Here is a 7,579-nt window from a genome sequence, read left to right as displayed (position 1 = left end):
ATTTTATTCTCATATTTTCGGACGAAACGCCTATTTGAAACTATGAAATTATTTTTAGGGGCACTTCGAGATTGAATTTCGGTAAAATATTTTCACTGTAGGTTAATATGAATATTTAGGAATTTTTAGTGTTAAGTTTATGATTCACTTTTTTGGAGTGAATAGTAATCTCGATAAGCGCACAAATTGCAGTGTTTCAAAATAACAGTGTGGAATATCCAAATTAGATTAGAGAAATTTTATTTGGACACTTGGCAAGATCTTAGCCACACTTAGTGAATAATATTAGACACTTGGCACCGTGAGGAACGTTTGTTGGATTTGAAGGAATCAAGGTGTGAGATTATGCCACTTAAGCAAAACTTTGTTTCATCTGCTCAACCAAATTGTGCCAGATCAAAGAGGGCTTCAATCCTAGTAAAACCCTAAATGGTGGAAATATAATTGAAAGCCCAAAAAAATTGTTGAAATCAGAACCCTAAACGGTTTCCCCAAAACCCTAAAGTTGGCCTCTAAACATTTTCTAATCCAATTTCTAGCATTGTGTTTAATCACTTGATTAAATCACTTCCACATGCTATTAATCCTTCAAATTTGTGTTAGAACATCATTATCCAACCTTGTTAACCTTGAAAAATTGATTGGGCCAAGTGATATTGGATTTGGGCTTGATAGTAACCCAAACCCTCTTTAAACCCCAAAATTTAGGCCCATTCGGTTTAGGCCCACTAAGGCCCATGAAATTGACTACATTAGTATTGCTTCATGGCTAAATTTTGTACCCCCACTTGGCTGGCCAGATATTTACAAGAAGGGCCTAGAAGGTTCTTGAAATACAAAGCTAAAGAGCCACCTCACTCTTTCACTCTTACACTCTACCTTGAGAAAAGATCTTGGACTGATTTTTATGAGAAGAAAAGGGCAACACTCAAGCTTCCTTTCAGTCCTATCACTTTCCATAGATTGTGTAAGAGGCTCTCCAGCCCACTTCCCACGAAAAGCAACTCTCCTTTACACTTTTCCTTCGTAGAATAAAAAAGACACTCTTGGACAGTTTTTCGTACTTCTTTTGAATGCCTGTTTTGAAGCTTTTATAACTGTTTTCTCACAAAGTTTCCTTCATTAAAATTGTTGCTTTTGGAGTCTAGTTTATGTGGATATCTTATTCATTCCCTTTGGAGATTATTTGATTGGTCAAAAGTTTTCTAGACCCCCGAAAGGTCATTTTGGGCGATAAGCTGGAGAGTGTGTTATATTTTGGAGTTTTTGACCAAGCTAATGAATAGATCTTGGTCCGAAATTTTTATGGAGTACTGTTAACATGTGTATATGATTATTGGTTGAAGATTTGTTGCATGATTAAAAGTTTTGGTGAAATATTTTCTTAGGTCTAGAAACTTAGAAACTGGAAGAGGAAAAACAATTTCTGTTTTGAGAAAGTGTAAATCTTTTATGGTTTAATCTTATTCCAGAGGCTTTGATATTTTTATCGGAAGATCCTAAGCCTCTTATATACATGGTAGAATGTTATTTTGAAAATATTTGATGTTAGTTTCGAAGATATGAAATTTTATGAGATATTCGGTTTGGCCAAAGTGATGATCTTCTTGGCTAAATTTATGTTTTGGTTGATGTTTAACTATGTGATCTTGAGTTTGATGCTTGGATCTGTTTTAGAACATCTTTTTAAACCATGTGATGTTTTGGTTTGAAGATCACATCTTTATAAGTCATGGATCAAGAGGTTAATCAAAACAAGTTAGAAAATAAAATCTGTTTTGAACTTAGAAGAGAAACCAAAAAGTTCAAGTATGGTTTTAGTGATTTTGATGACTTTTGTTCATGATTCAAAACATGATATTCTTAGGAATATGTGATGAGTATAGTAGAAGAAAAATTTTGGTTTAATCATTGAGTTTTGAAATTTGAAAGAATTACAACAAAAAAAAAATAAAGGAAATGGCCTATGTAAGTTTCGGTCCTATAGAGTTTTAATGGTTGTGTTTAGTTTTAAATTTTTCTGAATTGATATTTGAGCTTAGGACAAAATTTACATAAGGTATGTAAATTTTAGTGATTTTTGGAGTTAGGATGCAAAATCCTTAAGTTAGGGGCAAAATGGTCATTTTCCCACATGTAGATGGTAAAATGGTAATTTTACTCTAAGTTAATATTTCTCCATATTCCTAATTGTTAGTGATTAAGTTTTAATTTTTAGAAATCACTACTTTCAGTTTCTCGTGATCGCACTTGAGTTTTGTCTCAAAGTGCGAAGATCGAGGTAAGTTAGCTTTTAACTTACTATCAGTTTAATGTGTATGAGTGATACGTAAAGGAACTAAAGTGTATGTATGCATGTTATCATATGTGCTATGCCAAATCATTACATATTTATCTGTTACACAGAATTTATTCTGTCATGATTTATTCATTTGTTACACAAGATATTCTGTCACGTATTGTTATACATTGCAAGTATGTCATGTTAAGTTAAGTATGCCATATGTTACATGTATTTCATGTCACGTAATATTCACTGTCACATGTTACGCCTTGTTAAGAAATGTTGTCTGTTACATGGTACGCCTTGTTACGAAATATTGCCTGTTATATGTATGCCATGTTATGAAATGTTCTCTGTTACATTTATGTTTCAAAGTATGTCATGTTTATCGTCTTACGTTCATGTAACATTACGCTATGTCAGGACTTCTGTCTTTTATGTCACGTTCATGTCACATCACGTTACGAAATCTCATGTCTGCCAGTTAAGTTATTCATGTCAATCATGACCCTAAGCTCTAGGATAGGGTAATATCCTAGTGAAACTCCTTTGTTCACGTTGGAGTGTCTAAATAGGTGTGAAATTCCCTGGGTTGACGAAGTACAGTCAACAGGTTGCGAATGAGGTTTAATTAGCTGGTCATCGGAGTGCGCCAGACACTAATGCCGATGGTGCCACACATTATGTTACGTGTGTCCATAACAAGTGTGGCACAAACAAATAAGTCATGGGGCCACAACAATTGTGGAGCATGAAGTATGGGGCCACAACAACTGTGGAGCATACATTACGTGAGACACAGCAATTGTGACACGTAGAATACGTGGGGCCACAACAACTGTGGAGTACGTATCAACGCACTCACAGCTGGTATAGAAACCTGTGATGTAATGCGGTAATCGGCAGGGACACACGGCTCAAGGGGACCTGTGTAGCACCCATATGGTCACTTTAATGATTAAGTCTATTGAATAAGATTCCAAGTTCATGTATTTCACGTTCAAGTCATGTTTCACATTATGTTATGTTTAAGTTTATGTTCACGCAATCATGGTAATCCCATGAGACAAGAATATGTTTCAAGTTCATGTTATGTTATGTTCACGTTTACGTTATGTTCCAAGTTCACATTAATATTATATCATGCTCAGGTCTATGTTATGTTTCAAGTTCACGTTCATGCTATGTTTCAAGTCCATGTTATGTTTCAAGTCACGTTCATGCTAAGCTTCAGTTTAAGTTTAAGTTATGCCAGTTATGTTATGTTGTATCTCAAGTTATGCTATGATTACTTATGATTTGATTATGTATTCATGCTTTTACTACCATGCATGCATCATTAACCTGTGTGGAAGTTTCCTGTTAACTTGCTGAGATTTGTAATCAAATCTCACTGTGGTAGTCTCAACTACCATTCCCCCCGAATGGTAGATCTTGTTACAGGATCTGAAGGAGAAATGAGAATCGACCAACTGGAAACAATCGACTAAGCGATGGTGCGACGTAGATGGTAGTACAGTAGTTACCTCAGGTTACTACTTGTATTTGGAGTTCAATCTCCAGCACTCTTTTGATCACAACCATATGGACTATTATTGTGATCTTAGTTGTTTAGTATGTTGTTAAGTATGAAGTATGAAGTATGTTTTAAGTATTTGAGATATTTCAGTTTGGTGCATAGTATTTCTATAGAAAAAAAGAAAAAAATTTATTATTCGCTGCTAATATTGCATAATGCTAGATGCATGTTAGGAACATTGCATCTTATATGTCATGAACGGGGGCAAGTAACTTTGTGTTGCATATCTCGACGCTTCAAATGTCCGTCCAATCCCAAGCGGAATTTGGGGGTGTCACATTTGTCAAGTGTATATTCATACTTCTTAGTTAATCGACTTATTCCCAAAGTCAAATACTCAAGGACAAGCATATTAACCCAAATCAACCAACCCAATACCTCTTACCAGTTCCCAAAAGTAACTTATCAATCCGTTTTAAACAACATCAAACTCAAAATATCAACATGAACAAACCTCTTAACACAGCCCACATATAGCTCAAAAAACCCACTAATAACTCCGGACAACCACATAACTCCATATCCCGCATAACCTACCACAACTACTAACTCATCCAATCTTACGCCAAAAGACTTTTCACAAATCAAGAGACCCTTCACAACAGCGACTCAACCAGAAATAACCCAATTCACTATTTCTAATAGGCCAAAGAGACAACATAACCTCCAAAATATGCCATATATATAAAATGTGTAGTTAACAAAAAATTTACGTTGCTAGTCCTCTGTTCGTGGCAAGAAGGTGTTGTTATAGTTCTAAGAAAGGTATGCACTGCATGAGTGAGAAACTCCGGGGGTTAGTGAGGGAATATTGTATGATAAAGGGAAAATAAATAAATCAAGAAGGGCAACGAATTACAATTTGAGACAGCAAAGGGGCTTACCAACGTTTGAGTTCGTGTACAAAGGAAAGGGAAGAATATAAGGGTGTTGGTAGCAACTGCTTACACACAAACAGAAAGGTGTCACACGACTCTACAATTGGTAAAGTAGAAATAATTAAATAAAATATTTAAAGTAAATAAAAGTAAAATCAAATATCACTATTTCAGGTAATACGATGAACACAGAGGGTGAGACCTGAATCTTAATGAGGGAGTGAATGAAGAGTGGCTTACCGGCGTGGAGAATGCTCGACGACGGTGCTAACCATGGTGGGTGGCACTGCTCGATGGGGAAAAAAAATTTGCGGAAAAGATTATGAGTGAGGGTCGGAGTGTATGTGCGAGTGAAATCTGAGAGTGAGTGAGAGTCTCAGTGTGTGCGTGAGTGAGAGTGAGATCAGAGAGTTAGGATGAGAGGGAGAGAGGGAGAGAGGGAGAGAGAGAGATCCAAAACTTAAAGAGAAAAAGTGAATGACAAGTGGGCTTACTGGCGTGGAGGGCATCTGACAACGGTTATGACCGTGGTGTGTGGCATTGCTCGACGGGGTAGGCAAATCGGCGTTGATGAGGCCCACTTGCGATGGCGCCTTGATGGTGATGGTGCGTGACATGGAGGAATGGTGAAGTTGCCCAATGAGGAAGAGATTTGTGAGGATGGAAAACAAACCGCAAGAGAAGAGAATAGGTAGTAGTGAGAGAGATCTAAGTAAAGGGAGGAAAGGAAAGAAAAATCAAAATCAAAACCGTAAGGACGTGGGGAAGATGGAAATTGGGGTGGAGGGATTTTCGGGATGAAGAAATTGAAGGGGAAGAAAAGAAACCAAAACCGTCGTGCAGAAGAAACTGAAATGGGGGAGAAAACTTACCTAAACGGCTTCATTTCATCTTGAAGGGCTGGGTTTCCATCTGGTCTGGGCTTGGGTTTTGGGCCCAGGTATTACAGCTTGGGATTGGCGCAAGGGATGACATGAGTGAATCATATTGCAGCAAGAGTTAGGGAAACCTTTGATAGATTGCTTAATGAGTTTTCCATGCTAATATTCTGGCACCTACACCTACCCTCGTCTCCTTCTAGAGCCGGGGTTGGAAAAATGCATAGGTTGGAGTGAGTAGAGAGGTTGGAGCAGGACCCCCTAGTTCGTCATCCTATAGAGGCCCAGTTGGAGTTGGATAGATACTTGACATCGGATTTACACCCATTTACGCAGAGGTTTGATATCTTATTTTGGTGGAAAACCAATGCCATGAAGTATTTTATCCTTGGAGACATAGGCTATAGCCCTAAGTATTTTGGCCATCCCTATTAGTACCATAACCTTAGAGTCGGCCTTTAGCACCAGAGGGCGCATATTTGATCTATTCCTGAGTTCATTGTCTACTAACACTATGGAGGAGACATTGATTTCACTTAGGATTGGATCAAAGGGATCCGAATTTCTATTACAAATGTGAAAAACTTTGAGGAGGTCAATGAGGAGGAGGGTGGTGATCAGCCTGTATTTGGTAACCACTTTTAATCCATTGAATTTCTTTTGTTATTTTAATTTACTTATATTCATTTAACTGCTTCTAATTTCACATATAATTGTTGTAGCGATACATGACGTTATGTCTACATTGGTTGCAATATGACTTCGTGTGTATTGGACCCACCATTGACATTTTCCATTGGTTTGTATAATTTGTCCATTTATTATTTTTGTATTTATATAATATCTGGTAATTCTAATTGTTTTTCTTGTATTTTTTTACCTTTTATAGTCTCACTATCATATGCCAATCCTAATCCCAATGATCTCATTCTTATTTTGATCACAATCTCATATTCGTTAGTACTTTTTGTATTTGTATTTTTTACATACCTACTGCATGTTTGTAATTCTAATTTATTTTTTTATTAATGTTTCAGGTTTTATGATCTCAGTCTTACAGCACAACTCACTGACTTTCCCACCACCGTGATCACTGGCCACCCCAAATTCAAATGTCAAAGTCAACTCGAAAATTGAAATGATATTCCTAGATCAATTGTAATCTTTCTACAATTTGTTACTTATTTTTGTTATTATTATTCATTTAAATTATGTGAAAATTTGTAATGCTTTTAGATTAATTTATATTATCCTAATAGCTTATTTAGAATTATTAGTTGCAACTTTGTAGTATACAAATTCTTAATTTGCATTATTATAATACCATAAATTATTATTAATTTTTGTATTATTTTTTTCAGTTAGCTTTTAAAAATTTATGGCCCAAAATAGCCCAGAAACAAGTTTTGAGCCATTTTTCGACGTAGAAATATGTTTATGCCCACTTTTGGGCCTAGAAATATGTTTTGGGACTAGTGGACAGTAGGCCCATTTTGGCAGGGCCCCCGGGGGGGAGGGGGAGGGATGGTGGGGCCGATAGATGAGGGGTTAGCCTCGCTCTCCGTGTGTGGGGTCGGGTGCTGGGAGTCAAAACCCCACCCCCCACCCTCGCGGGTAGCGGGGTGCGGGATGGGGTCCCCCCGCTAGAGGGGTGCGAGTAGCACCCCTAAATGCAATGCCTCTTACACATAACATTCACCATACATTACACAACACTGTCTTAAAATGTAACCTTCCTAGCTCGGGAGTTATCTCTTTGCCTCTCTGCTTCTTGCTTTTTGCAGCAGTCTTCTTCTCGAGTTTATTTGTGAATAAAGTCTCAAAAGCAAGATCTTGTCCCACGTATACGTCCTTTAATTAGAGTGGGATTGTCAGATATCCTTTCTGACGTATCTTAGACTCCAAGTATGCTTAGATAGAAGTCCATAATCTTTGTCTTGTCACACTATGGGATGACAAA

This window comes from Juglans regia, chromosome 16, assembly GCF_001411555.2.
Source record: "Juglans regia cultivar Chandler chromosome 16, Walnut 2.0, whole genome shotgun sequence".
NCBI classification, from domain to species: domain Eukaryota; kingdom Viridiplantae; phylum Streptophyta; class Magnoliopsida; order Fagales; family Juglandaceae; genus Juglans; species Juglans regia.
The sequence above is the reverse complement of the archived record's forward strand: the minus strand, read 5'-3'. Positions refer to the sequence as shown.